The following is a 23,571-nucleotide window of genomic DNA, read 5'->3' as shown; positions in this document are numbered from 1 at the left end:
GGAAGAAGAAGGAGAAGTAGAAGGAGAAGGAAGAAGGAGAAGGAGGAGGAGGAAGAAGAAGTGGAGGAGAAGGAGGAGGAGAAGGAGGAGGAAGAAGAAGAGAAAGAGGAGGAGATTGGCTTGATATCCTGCCCTCCACTTGGAGTCTCAGAGTGGCTTACAATCTCCTCCCCTTCTGTAAAGTGTAAAGTCTAGGTTTCAGGGTGCCTAGCCTGGGAGTCCCCAATGTGATGTCTGTGGGTGCCATAGTACCTGCTGACACTTTTCCTGGTGCCCACGGAGTGGTTTAGACAGTGGGCAAGGCTGGGTGGAGCTTTTGACCGAAGGCTTCTGCCTGAAAACTGCAGATACAATTTGCTGTGCAGATTTTAAAAAAACAACCCATTGCTTTGACAGCAGCTGCCATCACACCGCAAGGTGTGTGACTGAAGGTAAGCTGTGGCAGCCATTTTGTGTTTGGTTCCACCTCCTGCAGCATCCATTTTATGTCTGGTTCCACCTCCTGCAGCAGGCATTTTGTGTTTGGTTCCACCTCCTGCAGCAGCCATTTTGTGTCTGGTTCCACCTCCTGCAGCAGCCATTTTGTATTTGGTTCCACCTCCTGCAGCAGCCATTTTGCATCTGGTTCCACCTCCTGCAGCAGCCATTTTGTGTCTGGTTCCACCTCCTGCAGCTGCCATTTTGTGTCTGGTTCCACCTCCTGCAGCAGCCATTTTGTATTTGGTTCCACCTCCTGCAGCAGCCATTTTGTATTTGGTTCCACCTCCTGCAGCAGCCATTTTGTATCTGGTTCCACCTCCTGCAGCAGCCATTTTGTGTTTGGTTCCACCTCCTGCAGCTGCCATTTTGTGTCTGGTTCCACCTCCTGCAGCAGCCATTTTGTATTTGGTTCCACCTCCTGCAGCAGCCATTTTGTGTCTGGCTCCATCTCCTGCAGCAGCCTTTCTGTGGCTATGCCCACCACTCTACATCAGAATTCCAAAGGTACTTGCAGGCTTAAAAAGGTGGGAACTCCTGCCTTAGGCAGTGGGTTCAGCTTTGCTGCTGCTGGTGAAAGAAGGAAGGGTTTTCTTTGACCATCCAAACAGGCTACCCTGAGAATCACGGATGGGTTTGTGAGACTTTGGGGGTGGAGCCAGGAGAGGGTGGCAGTTTACATATGAAGCATGTGAACATATGAAGCTGCCTTATACTGAATCAGACCCTGGGTCCATCAAAGTCAGTATTGTCTACTCAGACTGGCAGCGGCTCTCCAGGGTCTCAAGCTGAGGTTTTTCACACCTGTTTGCCTGGGCCCTTTTTAGTTGGAGATGCCAGGGATTGAACCTGGGACCTTCTGCTTACCAAGCAGATGCTCTACCACTGAGCCACTGAGGGGCCACAGCATGGTACAGTGCCATAGAGCCTACCTTTCAAAGCAGCCATTTTCTCCAGGGGAGCTGATCTTTGCCAGCTGGAGATCAGTTGTAAAAGCAGGAGATCTCCAGGCCCCACCTGAAGATTGCCAGCCATCTAGGGTTGCCAGACGCAGGTCCCAGTAGGGGATCCCCTGGTTTCAGGGGCTCCTCTCCACTGTGGACCAGCTGGCTGATGGGGGAATCCCCTCCCATGTGATGACATCACCAAGAAGTGTCATCATCACTTTGGAAACGTCATAAGGAGATGCTCTGGTATTTGGGCAAACTCCATGGTTTTGAGGGCAAAAAACCATAGAGTTTCACCCAAATACCAGAGCATCCCCCGCAATGTCCCCAAAGCGGTGATGTCACTTCCAGGTGATGTCATTGCATCAGGGACATCATGTGGTTTTCCACCCACCCTGGAATACTCCCCAAATTCCACTGCCAGAAGGGCAAGAGGACCTGGCAACTCTACATGGTCTCTGGAGACTCTTACTAGAGCAGAGAAGTGACTGGATAGCCTGCCTCTGCCTCCTGACCAGGGTATTCTCTGGAGGTCTCCCATCCAATACATACCAGGGTTGGCCCTGCTTAGCTTTCAAAATCTGACAAGATCGGACTTGTCTGGGCTATCCAGGTCAGGGCATATATGTAACCATTACTGAGATCCAGTAATCATTGTAGGTGCAACTTACACTTGCTGCTGTATACTATGTGCTCGTGGACATTCAATGAAATTGCTGAGCAGTTGGGTTAGAACGGATAAAAGGAAGTACTTCTTCACCCAAAGGGTGATTCACACATGGAATTCACTGCCACAGGAGGTGGTGGCAGCTACAAGCATAGCCAGCTTCAAGAGGGGAATGGATAAACATATGGAGCAGAGGTCCATCAGTGGCTATGAGCCACAAGGTAGATGGAACTCTCTGTCTGGGGCAGTGGTGCTCTGTATTCTTGGTGCTCAGGAGGGGCAACAGTGTGAGGACTTCTAGTGTCCTGGCCCCACTGATGGACCTCCTGATGGCACCTGTTTTTTTTTTTGTCACTGTGTGACGCAGAGTGTTGGACTGGATGGGCCATTGGCCTGATCCAACATGGCTTCTCTTATGTTCTTAGCTTTTATTTGCCTCCTATGCATGTTGTTTTTAATTTTAAGTTTTTGTGCCCTGTGTAATTAATAGCTGTATTTTATTTCATGTTTTAGCTGCTCAGACATTTAGGTTCCAGACCCGTTCTGTGCTTCACATCAGCATTTCCAGAAGTCCCCAATATAACTCTGTGTGGTCTTTATATCAGGAGAAACTAATGGAAGGGGGGAAATGTACTAAATCCAGCAATATAATTTCCCCAGCATCCTGAAATTCAAACAAATATATTTTAAAAATACATATTTTCTTTGCACAGGAAAGTTGTAAGAAGAAATATAGGCTAGACATCTTTCAGAGAAGCTGCCTCCCTAAGAGAGCCAGATTGTTGTAGTGGTTAAGTGTGCGGAGAACCGGGTTTGATTCCCCACTCCTCCACTTGCACCTGCTGGAATGGCCTTGGGTCAGCCATAGCTCTGACAGAGGTTGTCCTTGAAAGGGCGGCTGCTGTGAAAGCCCTCTCAGCCCCACCCACCTCACAGGGTGTCTGTTGTGGGGGGAGAAGATATAGGAGATCGTAAGCCGCTTTGAGTCTCTCATTCAGAGAGAAGGGCGGGTTATAAATCTGCAATTCTTCTAATAAAAATTAGTTTTTAATGGTCTGTTCATATTCCTAAAACAGAGTTTATATCAATGTTTCTGAATTTTCAAGCAGCAAGGTGAACCACTGAAACCCTCCCTCTGAGTTAGTGGGAACCCTTATTCAGTCACTCCTTTGAGTTCTGACATCTCAGCAGTATCTCTTTGGACCCATGAGGACTAGAAACTTGATTTCTATGCCCCATACGATACTTGGCACTTCCTTGTGTTTTCACAGCATTGTGGCACAAAGGAGAATACAGTAAGGCATAGGAAAGAATATGGTAGTGTGCAACTTAATGACATCATTGAACATTAGAATTCACATGAAACTAAGTTATACTCAATCAGACCACTGGTCCATCAAGGTCAGGATTGCCTACTCAGACTGGCAGCAGCTCTCCAGGGTCTCAGGCTGAGGTCTGCCACATCACCTACTGCCTGGTCCTTTTTAACTGGAGATGCTGGGGATTGAACCGATGACCTTCTACATGCCAAGAAGAGGCTCTTCCACTAAGCTGCAGTCTAATCCCAATAGACATCCTGTTGGTGACAACTACACATGGTATTATGCGATGTGATGTGATGTGAAAGGCCTCTACTGGAGACCCCGGAGAGCCACTGCCAGCAAGGCAGACAGTACTGACCTGGGCAGACCAACAGTCTGATCGAGTATAGGGCAATTTCATGTCTCTTTCAGGAGTTGTTACATCAGCACATTGTAGGCTCATTAGATAACTGTGTAACTTAGACAATGAATGCCGTGCCCTTCACAAAACAGATGTGCCATGGGCAAACATTTTGAGAAGACTGCCAAAGAGATACCAACAAAACAGGGAACCCTTCTTGGCAACCACAACAAGAAACCAAACATGGATGCATAGTTTCGGTTGAGCTGAGAATGGTCCAGTTCTTCACTGATGCCACACAGTGCAAATAGTTACCATGTTTTGTCTGGTTGTAAGCAGACGACTGTAACTATGTATGGTGGATGGGATGGATGAGTGTGCCAAAGATATCTATCAATCAAAGAGGCTTTGTGTTGCCACTCGCTCCTACAAGAAAACCATGCTGTGGTCTTAATTGCCAGGCAGGAACATAAGGGAGAAGATGGCCCCTTAGATACCCCAGTCCCAAGCCATGTTCAATTTCAATTTCACATAAGTTGAACAGACTGGGTGATCGCTCACATCTGATCAACACCTTCAGACATGGTAAGTTCAACTTCTAAACACATTCCCAGCAATGTTCCCTCTAAGCTGCAGAGTCTTGTGAGCAAAAACTCTACTTTGTGAGCTACTGGCATTAAAGTTGGGAGCTACTGCATCAATGATTGTGCTCTAGGGCCATTTTTATTGAGACAAAAATGTGTGAGCTGGAGGCTAAAAATCTGTGAGCTAGCTCACGCTAACTCAGCTTAGAGGGAGCACTGATTCCCAGTAAAATTTGCAGCATCCCTACCTATGACAGATAAAAGCAGTTGTTTCTGAATGAAAACCAGGCTTGAGTGGTGATGGTGCCTCCAGCGAGATGGAGGAAAACTGGAATTGCGTTTTTGCTTTGAGAAAGAAGGAATTAGGCACTAGGAAACTCACTGGCAGGCACCGTGATGGCACCCATAGGAACCATGTTGGGGACTTTGGCATAGAACCTGATTCCAGAGAGTATCAGAGCCCATCATTCTCTGCTGATGGAGTTATACTCAGTTGATTTCATAGTTATAATGAGGAAGACCCTCACTTACCTCACATCCATTTTTGAAAGTCCTCATAAACTTCTGTTGTAAAGTTCAAACGTCTCATAAATGAAGCCTCAGGGGCATCAAACTCATTTGGTATGAGGGCCGGATCTAACATAAAATGAGACCTCGTTGGGCTGGGCCATGTCGGGTTGGGGCAAGCTATTTGAGCTGGGCCATGTGTGTACCTGTTTAAGATTAGGTAGCAGAGATATAAATTTTATAAAGAACACAAACACAAATATGTATATATATATTAAAAAAAATCATGCTTAAAACATTAGGACTCATTGGTCTTAAAGAGCACTTTGTATTTCTCCCATGGGATCCAGGGAACTGGGCAAAGGAAGCTCTGGCTCTTTCCTTCCTCCCCCAGGGGACTGGGGGGGGGGAGCCTCAGCGAATAGAAGGAAGAGGTTTGGCTCAGTACCTCTGCTGTGTAGTTGAGAGAGCCTGGCAAAGCAAGCTGTTATGTAGAAGGAAGCAAGCGAGAAGGAGAAGGAAGCAGATGACAGCCAGTTGCTCAGGGGCCAGATAGGAGCCCTCTGGGGCCCTGATTCAGCCTGCATCTGCCATACAGATTATCTCAGGCCTTGAGACAGCTGACCCTGGGGTAACTCTCCCAGAATAAGCTCACTGTGTGGAAACTTGTTAATCATTGTCATTTTATGAAATAAGAAAAAATTTATCAGACAATATCTGAGGTAAAAAATTTATATGTGTACATCAGGGAGAAGGCTAAGTAGAACCTTTCTCCCCGATATATCGGTTTTCTGGATATTTATTAGTATGGGGAAACATTTAACTATGCAACTGCACACTCTCAAGTGGTACAACCCAGAAATGGATTGATCGCCTCAGTGAGAGAACTGTGTCATACAGGAGACAGGTTAATCTCATACGGCAGGAAGTTGTTTCCCTCTGGTAAGGAACTAAGATTAGCAATGCCTTTAATTTGGCTCTCCTGCAGGGTTTTATGGTTACGGAAAGTTCTGAAAAGGTATGTGTCTTTTCCCTTCCGAGTGACTTAATAAATTATCGGTCTGTGCGGAAAGGTTGATTGCTAGTATAAAACAAATTATACACTGTCTGTTTTACAGTTTTCCCCTTTAGCGCAATTTGTTAGGGAGTGATCTGAGCCCATCTTGAGTTGCCCTGAGCCAGCTTGCTATGAAATCATGATCCCCCACCCCTCAAAATCAAGGAAATTTGCTAGCAGTTAGTCTACAAATAGATATACTCTAAAATTTTATATTAAAGGAACAATGACTTTGCATATCTACATTTGATTGAACTCCAAAGGGAATCCATTACATTTAAAGGAACCATACACATTTTAAATGCCTTCCCTCCACTGGAAATAATGAAGGATAGGGGCACCTTCTTTTGGGGTTCATAGAATTGGATCTCCTGGTCCAATCCTTTTGAAACTTGGAGGGTATTCTGGGGAGAGGCACTGGATGCTATGCTGAAAATGTGGTGGCTCTACCTCAAAATATAGCCTCCCCCAGAGCCCCAGATATCCTCAGAACAATTTTCCATTATACCCTATGGGAATCGGTCTGCATAGGGAATAGTGGCATACCCAGCAGACATCCCACCCCCCACCCCCGTTCTCTGATGACCCTGAAGCGGGGACAGGGCCTCCAAAATGGGATCTCCTGCCCTCACCTGGGAATTGGCAACACTAGCAGGAGGGATGGTGGCTCAGTGGCAGAGCATCTGCTTGGGAAGCAGAAGGTCCCAGGTTCAATCCCTGGCATCTCCAACTAAAAAGGGTCCAGGCAAATAGGTGGGGAAAACCTCAACTTGAGACCCTGGAGAGCCGCTGCCAGTCTGAGTAGACAAGACTGACTTTGATGGACCTGTTTGGCATCACACACATAGAGTTGTGATGTATGTTTGTATTATATGGGAGGGATGGTGGCTCAGTGGTAGAGCATCTGCTTGGGAAGCAGAAGGTCCCAGGTTCAATCCCTGGCGTCTCCAAAAAAGGGTCCAGGCAAATAGGTGTGAAAAGCCTCAGCTTGAGACCTCGGAGAGCCACTGCCAGTCTAAGAAGACAATACTGACTTTGATGGACCAAGGATCTGATGCAGTATAAGGCAGCTTCATACGTTCATATGTTCATAGCACTATCCCATGGTTCCTAGATTCCTGCAGGTGTTCGAGGATTGGCAAAGTCTGATCTTCCAGGGCAGAGAGTGGTTCAGAAAGTGTGGCTTCTCTAATTCATTGCCCTAAAGACAGAAGAAGAAAAGGCACCTACTTGAACATCCCCATGTCATGTAGACCAGTGTCTCCCAACCTCTGGGTTGGGACCCAAAAGTGGGTGGCAAAACGTCTGAAAGTACACCACTATGGACCAGCCCTCCCTAACGGCCACCCCTGCCCTTTCCATTGCTCTCTTTTGTATTTTGGATACCAGAATCCAACCCTAAAAAGACTATCTTCCATGTCATACATTAGCTGGTATGTTTTGTTTTGTTTACTGCATATACGTGTTGACCGAGTGAAATGTGTTACTAGAGTGAGTTTCTTTGACTCTTAGAGGGGATTAGTGGGAATAATGAAGAAAGAGAGGGTGGTCAAAGGCTAGAATGTAAGCTCCATATGCAAAGGCTGTGTATTCCAGAATGCCACTTGTTTGGGGTTTATAGTGGGGGCAACTGCACCCTTTGTGCGATGTTTGTTGGTTTCTCAAAAAAACATCCAGTTAGCCATTGTAAAAAATGGAATACCTAGAGCATCATAAAACTGTAGGCCAGCCTTAGAAGGGGCACCATACCAAGTTAATTTGGACTTGTGGTAGGACACCATACTGAAAAGGTTGGGGGCAGCTTATGTAGAAGGACCCTTCTCAGGGGTGGAATTCTAGCAGGAGCTCCTTTGCATATTAGGCCACACATCCCTGATGTGGCCAACCCTCCAAGAGCGTACCAAAAAAGAGCCTTGTAAACTCTTGGAGAATTGGCTACATCTGGGGGTGTGTGGCCTAATATGCAAAGGAGCTCCTGCTAGAATTCCACCCCTGCCTCTTCTTGACCTGGAGAATTCAGCCTTCGTGATTTTTCTCTGTAAGTCGATGAGCAGTGAACTGTCAGAAACAGGAATCATTCCTGTGCCATAAGGAAAAATCCTAATCTTGTGCCAGCTCTTGTTTATCTGCATGGCTTAGAATACATTTGTCAAAATTTCCCTTCAGCCTTTGGGGGTGTTGAAAATGGTCATTTTCTCAGCGGAGTTGGGGACACTTAGCATATCTTCAGATCAGCCACAATTCTGATCATTTATTTTTGGTTTCCCTCTTCATGAAGAAATGCCTCTCATGCTTTGACCAAGTATGGATGGTTCCTCAAGGAGAACCAACGAGGTCATCATCATGGCACTGCTCAAAGATGGGAACATTGGCTCATATTTTTAACTATGACTATATGTAATTTATGCATGCCTGAACATGATTTTTTGCCATTTTTGTGCTGTTGGATCTCCTTCTGCCAACAAGCTTAATACTTGTGTGCAGGCAAGAGGAAGGAGAAGACAAGTTAGGACCACTGAATGGCATTGCTAGCATACCGACTGTGAAAGGAACTCTTATTATTTCCTTCTGCATTCCTTCACCCCCTTCTCTTGTTTTCTGTACGTGGAAAAAAATTCGGAATACCATTTTAGGGGCATACTTCAGCTAATACGCCTCGAAAGCCATTGCGTTAACTAGGGTAGCAGTTGCTATTTTGGGTTGTTATTTTAATGTGACATCTATAAATACCTAATGGCGTTTCATAAATTTAATTACAAATGTACCATTCTTCACTTCAGGGCAGGTGAAGGAAAACGAGGAAATGAAAACCCAAACATTTTTGGCTGTGCTGGTGTTGGGTGTTTGGTGATTGTAGACTTCTGTTAGTGTTAAGCTTCAAGTCTAACCCTCCCTGCCCTGCAAAATGTTATTGTTCTGGGATTTTATGCCACAATCATTCCAAAGCATAATTTACCATACTTTTTCAGCGTTTCCAGAGATAGTCATAAGGCAGAGTCTCAGGGCTGCCAATCCCCTGGTCCGGGTGGGGGTTTCCCCGCCTGGGAGGTTCCCAACCCACTGGCTCACATTGGGCCGACAGGGGGAACCTCCCCCCTACATCACCAGCACGATGACATCACCCGGACGTGACATCATCGCAGCAGCGATGTTGCGCGGCGGCCACTTTAGGCATTTCCAGGAAAACTTTATGGTTTTCCCCCAGACACTCTAGCCATTTGGAAGGGGAAACTCTATGGTACAATAAGTACCATAGAGTTTTCCCCTCCCAAATGGCTAGAGCATATGGGAAAACCATAGAGTTTTCCCGGAAACGCCTAGAGCTGCTATGTGCCATGTCGCTGGCGCGATGATGTCACTTTCAGGTGACATCATTGCATCATGTGTTCGCATAGTCTGCACACGAAATTCCCCTCCAGCGAGCGCAGGGGACTTGGCAACCCTAGTCTCAGTAGGACTGTGTAACACTAAGATAGGATTGTTGATTATATCCTATCTATTCACCTGGCCAAGTTTGAAGCCTAGCCTAAAGAACTTTTCTACGATCCGGGTTTTTGGGGTAGCAGGAATTCCATTGCATATTAGGCCACACAGCCCTGATGTAGCCAGTCCTTCTGGAGCTTACAGTAGGCTACATCAGGGGTGTGTGGTCTAATATACAAAGGAATTCCTGCTACAAAAAAAGTCCTGCCTACAATGGATATGAGACAAGGGCTTTTAAATGCTGTTCTAGGGAATCTTGAAACTCCTTATTGAGGTAATCAATAATAGGGAAGGGGAGAGAAATTCCCCAGGATGGTTTGTTCCCTGTTAGATATCTTCCCACTAATGCATTGTAGTAGGGTGGGTGTGAGTGTGTTTTAAAGTTCATAGCAGCAGGTAAAATCAAGCTGAACATACATTGACATAAATTTATATCTAGCAGGAAGCTTCTCCAAAACAGGGTGTGTTTCAATTAGATATAAAAATGAACTTTGTGAGAAATCGATACTGTTATTATCAGCGTTTGCTTTAATCTTCTCTTTGTTTATAATGAACTGTTCCATTCCTTCCCCCCACACAAATGCCTTTTACTGTTTTCTGTCAAATTAAAGAGCTCAAGGAATGTAAACTCTGAATGAGAAAGAAGAAACTGAATGATCAAGTCTTTTTCTTTTCTAACAGTAGAGGTTATTGACAGTATCTCATTAATAGGATATAGTTGTCCAGAACTAAGTATCCTCACTCACTAGGGTTCCTCAGCCTTGACAATGCTGTGGATATAAATATTCTGAGAGAAGATAATGGTCAACATTATAAAATGGCTGCCGTAGGAGATGAGGCCAATTACAAAATGGCTGCTGGAGTGCTGGAGCCAATTACACCATGGTTGCTGTAGTAAGAAGGACTGACTGCTTCAGTGAACAAGTGGTATTTGCTTTCAGTACCCAAAGAGTAGGAAAATTTTCTCACTGTGTGTCCCCAAGGAAAGGCTGTTGAGCCCAAAGACATAAAAAGTTCTGTGACAATGACCAAGCTGAAGAAACATGGTCGTGGAAAACAAAGACTTGAGGGAACAGTTATTATATAGTTTGATTGTGTAATTGCCTTTTGTCTTTATGGCCCCTGGCCTACCACAACTCAACGGCTGAAACTTTGTTGCTTGCCAGAAAATATATCATGCACTGTTATGTGTATTTATAACTGGATCTCCCAAATGTGCTTAAAATCTGCTTCCCTCTTCTTTATCCAGTAATATCTGTCACAAAGAAGTGTTCTGGGGAAACTTGAAAACTTGAATAGCGCTATGTGTATTAAACTGCTCTTAATAAAACAGGGGTGTCAAACTTGTTTGTTATGAGGGCCAAATCTGACATAAATGAGACCTTTTTGGGCTGGCCCATGTGTGTACCTATTTAATATTAGGTAGCAGAGATATAAACTTTGTAAAGGGCACAGACAAACACAATTAAAGATTTTTTTAAAAATAAAATAAAATAAAGTATGCTAAAAACATTAGTACTCATTGGTCTTAAAGGTGCTCCTTTTGTATTTCTCCCATGGGATCCAAGGAACTGGGCAAAGGAAACTCTGGCTCTTTCCTTCTTTCCCCAGAGGACCAGGAGAGGGAGGAGCCTCAGCCAATAGAAGGAAGAGAGGCCTGACTCAGTAGCTCAGCCAATAGAAGGAAGAGAGGTCTGACTCAGTAACTTTGCTATACGATTGAGAGAGCCTGGCAAAGCAAACTGTTAAGCAGAAGGAAGCAAGAGAGATAGAGAAGGAAGCAGATGACAGCCAGTTGCTCAGGGGCCTGATAAGAGCCCTCCACGGGCCTGATTTGGCCACCGGGCCACATGTTTGACAACCCTGTAATAAAAGGTATTAAATGGATGGTGTGCAAAAAAAACTTCTGCCATGATGAAAACTTTACTAGTCAGTCAGCTAGTAGCAAGTGATCCAAACAAGATCCCTGTTCCTTATTCCTATGTTCCATTCAATACTTTGGATTTTATCCACAAAACTCAAAAAAGCAAGTAGATGCCAAAAAATGTGTCAATGAGTACCACATAGGGTTGCCAAGTCCAATTCAAGAAATATCTGGGGACTTTGGAAGTGGAGCCAGGTGACTTTGGGGGTAGAGCCAGGAGACATTGGGGGTGGAGCCAGGAGCAAGGGTGTGACAAGCATCATTGAACTCCAAAGGGAGTTCTGGCCATCACATTGAAAGGGACCGTACACCTTTTAAATGCCTTCCTTCCATAGGAAATAATGGATAGGGGCACCTTCTTTTGCGGCTCATAGAATTGGACCCCCTGGTCCAATCTTTTTCAGACTTGGGGGGTATTTTGGGGAGAGGCACTGGATGCTATGCTGAAACTTTGGTGCCTCTATCTCAAAAAACAGCTCCCCCAGAGCCCCAGATACCTGTGGATTAATTCTCCATTATTTTCTATGGGAATAAGTCTCCATAGGGAATAATAGAGTTCCCAGCAGACATTTCCCTCCCCTCCCCCCGCTTTCTGGTGACCCTGAAGCGGGGGGGGAGGGCCTCCAAACTGGGGGAATCCCCTGCCCTCACCTGGGGATTGGCAACCCTAGTACCACACTCGAGACAGCTGACCTAGACCAAGCGGCACAGATGTAGGGCTGAGCCAAATCAGTTAAAGGTTTCCAGACCCGCCGAAAAACGGTGATCAAGTTGCAGCACACTTATGGCAACTCCCATAGAGTTTTCAAGGCAGGGGGGTTCAGAGGTGGTTTGCCACTGCCTGCCTCTGTGTAGAGACCGTGGGCTTCCTTGGTGGTCCCTCATCCAAGTACTAACTAGGGTCGACCCTGCTTAGATTCCAAGATGTGATGAAACTGGGCTAGCCTGGGCCATCCAAGTCAAGAAGAACTTCATTTTTAAAAAAAAAATATTAATGTTTGGCACACCTTGCAAAATATTCGGTGACTCGTCTAATTTGTCCTCACAGCTGTTGGCTACTACTTGCCTCCTGTAGCATACACCAAGCAGCCCCTCTCGATTGTGTCAATTGCCTGCTGGGTGGGTAAGGCTGCCCGTTAAAAGCATCATCTCAATTCCGATCTACTATTCCTCTTTCGGAGGATGATCTGCCGAACTTTTGCAACCGGCTTGCCTGAACAGAAATGCGATTGAGTTGGGGGGGGGGGGGTTTCCCTTCAAGACTTAGGTGAAGGCGAATTCCTAGAATGGGTAAGAAACCCAAGTCAGTTATATAAAATTTTGTAGCGAAATCTTTAACACTGGAGCCATCCATAATTATTTGGGAATCAGGTTGTCACAGTAAGGTGTAGCTAATGTGAATGTGAAGAAGAGGGTTGCCAAGTCCGATTCAAGAAATATCTGGGGACTTTGGGGGTGGAGCCAGGAAAAAGGGTGTGGCAAGCATAATTGAACTCCAAAGGGAGTTCTGGCCATCACATCAAAGGGGCCACACACTTTTAAAATGTCTTTCCTCCAATGGAAATAATGAAGGGTAGGGGCACCTTCTTTGGGAGCTTCTAGAATTGGACCCCTTAGTCCAGGGGTTGGGAACGTTGGCTCTCCAGATGTTTTTTGCCTACAACTCCCATCAGCCCCAGCCATTGGCCATGCTGGCTGGGGCCGATGGGAGTTGCAGGCAAAAAACATCTGGAGAGCCAACGTTCCCTACCCCTGCCTTAGTTCAATCATTTTGAAACCTGGAGGGTCTTTTGAGAGAGACATTGGATGCTATGCTGAAACTTTGGTGCCTCTACCTCAAAAAACAGCCCCCCACAGTGCGCCAGATACCCGCTGGTGAATTCTTCATTATTCCCTATGGGAATTGGTCTCCATAGGGAATAATGGAGTACACAGCAGACATTTCCCTCTTCCCCCCCCCCTGCTTGCTGATGACCCTGAAGCGGGGGGAGGCCCTCCACACCAGGGGATCCCCTGTCCCCACCTGGGGATTGGCAACCCTAGTGAAGAAGGACTGCAATATCAGATGCCATTCCAAATGTGACTGTACTATTCCACATGCACACATGTACCATCTTAACTCATAAAAAGAAACAATTAACTTGTCTATTTTTTTTTTAAGCTGGAACATGGTTTTCCAGCTTCTTGGCCATTGGCTTTAAAGAAAAGTTGGAGATTTATCGCTTAAACATTTATTTCTTGAACAGCATGACAACAAATGTGCTTTTCTTTTACACTGGTGTATTTCCAACGTTGGCTAAAACTTTTGTCCATCCGACAGGCACACCAGGTCTGATTTTCACAGTTTCATTGGCTTCTGAGACTTCCACATATTTACTCCAGCTGAAAATTTGCTGGAGAGGCTTTGGAAAGCGCAGATAAAAGCTCACCAGCCAGAGAACTAGCACAATGTTCTGGCTAGAGTCAACCCCTGTTCAGGCGCCAAAGCATACTGCGTGATCTCGGACAACTCGCTCTGAACTTGCGGAGTTGCCTTAAGTTGGATCACTGGTCCAACTGACTCAACATGGTCTACTTTGTTTAGCAGCAGCTCACTCAGGGCTCTTTTTCTAGCAGAAGCTCCTCTGCATATTAGGCCATGCCCCCTGATGTAGCCAATTCTCCTGGAGCTTACAGTAGCCCCTGTACTAAGAGCCCTCTAAGTCAGAGGTGTCAAACATGGGGCCAGGGGACCCAATCAGGCCCCCCAAGGGCTCCTATAAGGCCCCTGAGCAACTGGCTGTCATCTGCTTCCTTCTCTATCTCTCTTGCTTCTTTCTGCATAAGAGCTTGCTTTGCAAGGCTTACTCAATCACACAGGAACTACAGAGCAAAACCTCTATTTTTTCCATTGGCTGAGGCTCCTCTCTTAGGGAGGAAGGGGGGAGGGAGAGCTTTCTTTGCCAGGCTCTCTCAGTCAAACAGCAGAGCTACTGAGCTACCTTCTACTGACTAATGCTCCTCCCCCTCCTGGTCCCCTGGGGAAGGAAAGAAAGAGCCAGAGCTTCCTTTGCCCAGTTCCCTGGATCACATGGGAGAGATATAAAGAAAGCACCTTTAAGACCAACAAGTGTAAATGTTTTAAACATGTTTTAATTTTTTTAATTGTCCTTCTTTAATTGTGTTTAAAATCTTTGTGTTTGTTTGTGTCCTTTAGAAAGTTTATATCTCTGTTACCTAATCTTAAATAGGTACACTGGAGAGCCAGTTTGGTGTAGCGGTTAAGTGTGCAGACTCTTATCTGGGAGAACCGGGTTTGATTCCCCACTCCTCCACTTGCACCTGCTAGAATGGCCTTGGGTCAGCCATAGCTCTGGCAGAGGTTGTCCTTGAAAGGGCAGCTGCTGTGAGAGCCCTCTCCAGCCCCACGCACCTCACAGGGTGTCTGTTGTGGGGGAGGAAGGTAAGGGAGATTGTGAGCCGCTCCGAGACTCTTCGGAGTGGAGGGCGGGATATAAATCCAATATCTTCATCTTCTTCTACACACGGCCCATCCTAACATGGCCTGGCCCAACAAGGTATCATTTATTTCAGATTCAGCCCTCATGACAAGTGAGTTTGACACCCCTGCTCTAAGCTCTTGGAGGATAGCTCTAAGCTCTACATCGGGGGAGGGGGGCATGGCCTAATATGCAGAGGAGCTCCTGCTAGAAAAAGAGCCCTGAGCTTACCAGGGATTTGGGAAAAGAATGGTTGTCCTCAACAGTGTTAACTGAAGATGTCAGAGACCTGATTTAGAACCTTATGCAGGGCTCTACAAAAAACAGCCCAGCAGAAACTCATTTGCATATTAGGCCACACATCTGATGTCACTGGAAGTGACATCGCCAGTTCAGTAGGTTACTTTCCGCATATTGACACAGAACTGTACAGTGCCATCAGCTGCACTTCATGGGTGTGTGTTCTCACATAGCCCAATGAGAGACCTTGTTTCGCACACACCCCGAACACGACCGGGGAGAGGGCGCCGTGTGCAGTGGAGTGGGCAGTGGCAGGCCCAGCTTCACCCAGGAGGGAACACTCATGTGCAGCTCCGCATCTCTCACTCTCTTCACAAGCCCATTGGAGGCTGGAGGCGGCAGAGAGGGCAGAGCGCATAGTCTGGGAGCACGTGGCTGGTTGGTGCCTTCCCTCTGCTGGAGACCTTTTTTTAAGCTGGAGCCCTGGCTAAGCCAGCTGGAACTGCGTTCCGGTGCATTCCTGCTCAAAAAAAGCCCTGTCCTAACCTACAGCCCATGGGCTGGAACTGGCCCATCCAGGCCTTTAATCTGGCATGGCAAGTGGGGCTTTCTCCTCTCCTCTAGGGTTGCCAAGTCCAATTCAAGAAAATATGGGGACTTTGGGGGTGGAGCCAGGAGACTTTGGGGTGGAGCCAGGAGACACTGGGGTGGAGCCAGGAGCAAGGATGTGACAGGCATAATTGAACTCCAAAGGGAGTTCTGGCTATCACATTTAAAAGGACCACACACCTTTTAAAATGCCTTCCTTCCATAGGAAATAATGAAGTGTGTGTGTGTGTGTGTGTATACACACAAACACATATATTGGCCACTGTGTGACACAGAGTGTTGGACTGGATGGGCCATTGGCCTGATCCAACATGGCTTCTCTTATGTTCTTAAAGATAGGGACACCGATCTTTTGGGACTCATAGATTTGGACCCTCCAATCGTTTTGAAACTTGGAACGCATTTGGGGAGAGGCAGTGGATGCTACACTGCAGATCTGGTGCCTCTATCTCAAAATACAGCCCCCCCCCCCAGAGCCCCAGATACCCGTGGATCAATTCTCCATTATACCCTATGGGAATAAGTCTCCATAGGGAATAATAGTGTTCCCAGCAGACATTCCCCTCCCCCTGCTTTCTGGTGACCCTGAAGCAGGGGGAGGGCCTCCAAACCGGGGGATCGCCTGCCCTCCACCTGGGGATTGTGTAACCCACAAAGAGAATCACGGCAAAATAGGCAGAGAAATCCAAAGCACAAAGCTTTCCATGAGACCCAGCCTCCAAACTCCAAAGACAAAATGAATAGAAAATGAATAGAAAAGCATATATTAGTTCACAATAGACCATACTATCAGTCCTCTTATACAAATAAGCAACGTCTTCACCGGGAATCAGCCCAATATTTGAAGCAAATCAATGCTGAGTTCTGCTTTCCACGAGAATCCAGGTGAAATAATAATGAAATTGATTGATGTCTCTCAATACCTGCAGCCAGCAATCCAGAAAAGAACAAGGTCGCACTGGAGCCCTCGTTTCGCACAAGCTTCTTCGAGCTGCGGAAATAATGAATACATAACATAATAATAATGTAAAGTATTATACTGCGTACATATAAGCCACATATTTTTATACATTTGTTTATTTTTATACAAAAGTTAAAAGTAAAAATTACCTTTATTACATCATTTTCAAACCCTGGGTAAGAACGCCGTTCTATTACAACATTAGAAGGCACTTGAATAGTGCCGAAGCAAAGAATTTAGAAGCAGCTTATATATCACAGGTTCATACGCTTAGGCATTCCTTAAAGATACAGTGCAACAAGCTACAGCAATGTCCAAGAAATACAAAAGGAACAATGAAAATCCATAGCTCTATTAAGTTACAGAAAGCAAGTCAGGTCCCATATAGAGAACAGAGGGCAGGGCTCCCTCTGAGAGCTGGAAGCAGAGGTTGGGGCTGCCAAACTTCTCAGCCACCACTCCAGACAGCCATAGTCCTCCACACAGGGAGGGGCTGGGAGGGTCCTTCTGTTGTGATCCTTGAGTGTCTTTTCTATTTTAAAAATTGCTTTGCAAAATCCCACTATTCCACCACCTTTCCAATTAAGGCAGGCACCTACTAAGGGCCAGGGGAGAGTGGTTAAAATTTGGAGTCCTGCAAAGTCAAGAGACTCCAGTTTGGCAGAGAAAAATTAGAGAAACACACACCCCATTCCTAATGGGGATCTCCAATGGAATACTAGCAGAATAAGTGCTGGTAAGGACAACCAAAGTTATTTTCTCAAACCACCCTGTAAAAAAACTCTGGAAACCTAGAGAGCCACTGACACTCTGGCCGTTTTCGCACTCACGTTTTACTGGCGCCACGACCCTCCTCACGCCGGCGAATCTGCATGGATTTCGCACCAGAAGCGCCGGCGCACCCAGAAGCGCCGGCTACTTCCGTCGCTAAGCCAGCGCAAACGGAAATCGCAAAGATGCAGGAAAACGTTTGCGCTGGCTTAGCGACGGAAGTAGCCGGCGCTTCTGGGTGCGCCGGCGCTTCTGGTGCGAAATCCATGCAGATTCGCCGGCGTGAGGAGGGTCGTGGTGCCAGTAAAACGTGAGTGCGAAAACACCCTCTGAGTAGAAACAGCGGGGGAGTGGGGGAGACGCTTGCAATGCTCAGCCATTTCATGTTTTCCCCCAGGGTTCTAGGCCCATCATTTATATTTTAGTTTATATATATATATTTAAGAATGGGGAGGAAGTTTACGATGAACCACCTTTAAAATATGGAGTTCAACAAACTCAAGGAACTCCAGTTTTGCAGAGAAATATCACTCAACACCTCCCCTCCTAATGTAGGGCCCCAATAGAATAGCTGCTATAATATCTTTAACTGTGTTTGTGTCCTTTATAATGTTTATACATCTGCTACTTGGCATTACTTTTTATGACACACCCAAAGCCCCCTTTATGTCAGATCCAGCCCTGAGAACAAATGAATATGATACCTCTGATTAGGCTTGCCAAGTGCTCCCCCAGCCTCCGGTTTTCTAGTTCTTATACCTATTGTACCATAGAGTTTTCCCTCCCAAATTGCTAGAGCATCTGGGAAAACCATAGAGTTTTCCCAGAAGCACCTAGAGCAGCCAGTAAGTGATGTTGCTAGTGCGATGACATCACTCGCAGGTGACATCATCGCACTGGCGATTTGGGGGGAGGTTCTCCTCCACCAGCCCAGTGTTCCTCCCACCTGCCCGGACCCGAGGCTTGGCAGCCCTACCTCTGATGTAACTCATGTCAATAAATAATATAAGTTGAGGTCCAGGTGCAAAAGCAGCTGAGAATGGCAAGAATGCCCACTTTCACAGAAGCAAAAATATAGTTCCAAGATGGAGTGTCTTGGCTGAGGGCCAACAGATACTCATAGATATAAGAACCTTGTAATCTCTGTTTTTAAATGGACTTCATTAAAAATAGCAAGAACAAGCTAATAGATCTTTTGGATTTTAAGATATTCAAATACAGATAACTTCACATGGTGTTTGAAATTATAACACATGAAGGCAAGAAGCTGCCTTATACTACTACTAATAATTTTTAATTTATACTGAATTTTTTAAGAATGGGGAGGAAGTTTAGGACGAACCACAGTTAAAATATAGAGTTCAACAAACTCAAGGAACTCCAGTTTTGCAGAGAAATATCACTCAACACCTCCCCTCCTAATTGCTAGAGCATCTGGGAAAACCATAGAGTTTTCCCAGAAACACCCTTGGTTTATCAAAGTTAGCATTGTCTACTCAGACCGGCCACGCCTCTCAAAGATCTCAGTCTGAGGTCTTTCACATCACCTCCTATCTGATCTTTTTAGCTGGAGATGCCAGGGATTGAACATGGGACCTTCTGCATGTCAAGTAGATGCTCTACCAGTGAGCTACAGCCCCTCTCAGGTAAGATCATGAGTTCACCAAGAACATGAACATTTACCAAGTAGGAAAGCTAGCTATTGTTAGGAGATTAGTTTAAAATCTTATAAATATGAGATGAATTGATTGTGAGTGTCTCCTTAGAAGTGGCTTCTTGCTTGTGACCTGCTTTTCTTTGGGTAAGACATTTTTTAGGACTCATGTAATTGTGCTCCTTTAATTATTTCTGTAGCAGTAATTAATGGTATGAATTTCTGTTGAGTTAGTGTTAAATATGCAAAATATTTAAGCTTTAACAAAGGATTAAAAATGTCTGCAGAGATTCTCCAGCTGTGCCATTTCTGCATTAAAGCAACAGAGAATCTAAAATGTTGTTGAGATTACTTCATGCCGGGAATGAAAAGATCTGATATAGATGCAGGTGGGCAACCACATTGGTTGGAAGCAGGAGTCATCAAACTTGCTTAATCTAAGCACCACATAGAATAAACGTCAGATGCTTGAGAACTGCAAGACATGAACAAATATTGCACACACATCTACTTTCTTTGCATGGAAAGATAACAATACACATATATGCACTTTACAACATGACCCTGCTAGAAGGAGACTTTTTTTCAAAACAAAAGCTGGGAATAACAGCCCCTGCAAGACCAGCATAGGGAAAGGTTTTGGCACCAGTGGGAGAAAGAAACACACATGTACCGTATAAACACTCATGGGACCACCATTTGAATCATTATGCACCTCTCTTTGCCTTGATACCAAGGTTGGTAAATACAGCTCCTACAAGAGCGATAAATGTGCTACCCTCTTTAATTCCATCCCTCTTTCCAGTGGTTCCTTCCACTCTTGTGAATGGCTGCTTTAAAGCAGTGGCTCGCAACCTTTTTGGCACTAGGGACCAGTTTTGTGGAAGACAGTTTTTCCACGGACTGGTGGGGTGGTGGTGCTGGGGATTTTGCTGCCCCAGGCTGCCCCTCGCCCACAACCCATCCCTGCCCCCCACATGAGAGACTTTAAATGCGGTGTAGGCAAAGGTCACTGCCTTGCTACCCCTTCTCCCTGCCCGGGAGCCGGGCATATGAAAGAAGTGGTGCTTCAGAGTGAGGCTGTGCTGCCTCTTTCGTCTGCCCGGGTTCCTGCAAGGGGAGTGAGGCCACGCAGCGAAAATGGCAGTGCAGGGTCTCTGCCTTGCTCTGCAGCTCTGTTGCTAACAGGCCAAGAACCAGTACTAGTCCATGGCCCGGGGGTTGGGGACCTCTGCTTTAAAGGGTAGATTCCATGGCATTGCCCCATGCTGAGGCCCCTCCACTCCCAAACCTTGCCCTCCCCTTGACCCATCCCCAGAGTCTGCAGGTATTTTCCAATGCAGACCTGGCAACCCTAAGTCCATTTCCAATTCTTTTTATGGCACTGAGGTTCAAGGAGCCTCACTTCATCCCTTTCTTTATTGTTAGAGGAAAACAATTTTTTTATTATTATTCAGCAACATTAATCAATTACTATCCAAAAATAAACATCAGAATATTGCATCACATTTCCCATCTCCCTCCCCCCTTTCTGTGACTTCCCCGGTGCATTCTATTTAAAATATAGAAAGAATAAAAGGTAATATTAACCTTTTTTTAAAAAAAAATCCTATTTTTTAAAAAAGAACTTATAGTTATAATAAGATACAAATAAGAGCAAAATTACTTACTACTATTATTATCTACCTTCATTAATAATCCATTTATAGTATTATTATACTTAATTCTTAACATTACCTATCTTAATTGTAATCCATTGGTCCCAAACCTTATAAATGAAAAACATTATATATTTCTATAATTAACTATAACACTTAGTAGCACTTTACTTTAAAAAAAATAAAAAAAAATTAACCATTATTAAAAATCACCAAGTGTCCTTTCACCTTCCACTGTTTTTCAACCTATTTTTGAAATTTCTCCCATTCCTTGTTAAATTTATCTATGTCGAGTTCTTTTAATATTCTAGTAAACTTGTCCATTTCGCTCCAATGCATAATTTTCATAATCCAGTCCCATTTTTCTGGTATTTTGTTTTGCTTCCACAACTGCACATATAATGTCCTTGCAGCTGAAAGCATGTACCAAAGCAATGTTCTATCTTGTTTTGGAAAATTTTCGATTTGTATTCCCAACGAAAAGATTTCTGGTGCCTTCTTTATATTGTAAACCAAAATCTTTGTAATTTCTTGCTGTATCATTTGCCAAAATTGTATAGCCTTTTCACAGGTCCACCACATGTGATAGAAAGATCCTTCATGTTTTTTACATTTCCAACATCGATCAGACATATGACTGTTCATTTTTGACAGTTTCTTAGGAGTCATATACCATATGTATAACATTTTAAAACAATTTTCTTTTCTTTTATTATATGTCAATATTTTTATAGAGTTCTTCCATAGATATTCCCATTGTTCCATCTGAATGTCTTCATTTATGTTAATTGCCCACTTTATTATTTGAGATTTAATCACTTCATCCTCTGTAGACCATTTCAATAATAGTTTATATACCTTCAAAATCATTTTTTCATTATCGCCAAACAGCATTCTTTCCAGTTCAGTTTGATCTTGTCTTATTCCATCATTTCTAATATCTTGTTCAAGCAGACTTTTAATTTGTTGCAATTGAAACCAATTATATTTATAATCCAATTCTTCCACTGATTTTAATTCCACCTTGCCGCCTTGTATTTTTAGCAATTGTTTGTATGTTATCCGTTTTTCTTCCTGAATATCAGAGTACAATTTTATTACTTCTGTTGGCGCAATCCAATGTGGTTTCCTCTCATCGCCATATTTCTTGTATTTCAACCAAGTTTTTAACAAATTACTTCTTATATAATGATGTGAGAAAAAACCATCCACCTTACTTTTCCCATAACACAAATATGCATGCCATCCAAAAATATTTCCATGGCCTTCTAATGTTAATTTTTTATTTAATAACATTATCCATTCCTTTATCCACACCAAACAAACTGCATCATGGTATAATTTTAAATCAGGCACTTGAAAACCTCCCCTTTCCTTTGCATCAGTCAAGATCTTCATTTTAATTCTTGGTTTTTTGCCAGCCCATATAAATTCTGAAAGTTTCCTCTGCCATTTATTAAATTGTTTATCTTCTTTCACTATTGGAATTGTTTGGAATAAGAATATGATTCTTGATAATACATTCATCTTAATTGCCAATATTCTTCCCAGTATAGATAGGTTCAACCTATTCCATTTTAATAAATCTCCATCAATTTTCCGCCAGAAATTTTCATAGTTATTCTTATATAAATCAATATTTTTTGTTGTGATTTCTACTCCTAGATATTTTACTTTAGAAACCACTTCACAATTTGTTAAATTTTGTAGTTCTGCCTGTTTGCTCTTTGTCATATTTTTACACAAATTTTTTGACTTTTCTTTGTTCACATAAAAGCCTGCCAGTTCACCATATTCCTTAATTTTTTGAAGCAGCAATGGTGTAACTTGAGTCGAGTTTTCATTTATAAACATAACATCATCTGCAAAGGCTCTGTACTTATAAGAACAACCTTTCAGTTTCAAACCCTCTATCTCCTTATCTTCTTGGACTTGCATAAGCAATATCTCTAAAGTCATTATAAATATCAATGGGATAGAGGGCATCCTTGCCTTATTCCTTGACTAATTACCATTTTCTTGGTCAAATCTGCGTTAATACAAAGTCTTGCTTGTTGGTCAGTATATATTGCTTTTACCATTCACTCAAAGTCTTCACCCAATCTCAATTTCTCCATTACTGCAAACATAAATTCCCAATGTAGATTGTCAAAAGCTTTCTCTGCATCTGCAAAGAACAAAGCCACTTCTTTTTCTGGATGTTTATCATAGTATTCAATTATATCAATTACCATTCTGATATTGTCTCTAATCTGCCATCTGGGAAGAAACCCTGCTTGCTTTTCTTTCATAAAGTTATTCAAATGCTGCTTCAGGCATTCTGCTAGTATACTAGCATACAGTTTAGCACCCTTAATTTATTGTGGTTTTTAAATTTTATGTAACTGTTTTTAACCGTATTTATCAATTGCATTTTATTATATGAATTGTATTATAATCATGGTACATACCATGTCTTGTTAGCCGCCCTGAGCCTGCCTTGGCGGGGAGGGTGGGATATAAATAAAAACTTATTATTGTTATTATTATTTATAATCATTATTAAGTAATGAAATTGGTCTATAATTTTTTACATTTGTGGCATCTCTGTCCTCCTTTGGAATTAATTAGATCACTGCTTCTTTCCAAGGATTAGGTAGCTTCCCTTCAACTCTTATAATGTTCATCAATTTCAGAAGTTTTAGAAGTAGAGTCTCCTTCAAAACTTTATAATACTTTGCTGTAAATCCATCTGGACCAGGAGCTTCCCCCAATTTCATTGAATTAATTGCCGCCTCTATTTCCTCTTTTTCAGTCAGGTCCTTTAACATTTTCTTCATATTTTCTGTTAAAGGTTTTACATTCATTTTCTGTAAAAATGTCTCTATTTTTCCCTTATCCACCATGCAGCT

This window comes from Heteronotia binoei, chromosome 10 (genome assembly GCF_032191835.1).
Source record: "Heteronotia binoei isolate CCM8104 ecotype False Entrance Well chromosome 10, APGP_CSIRO_Hbin_v1, whole genome shotgun sequence".
Classification (NCBI taxonomy): Eukaryota; Metazoa; Chordata; class Lepidosauria; order Squamata; family Gekkonidae; genus Heteronotia; species Heteronotia binoei.
Note: the sequence above shows the minus strand (reverse complement) of the source record.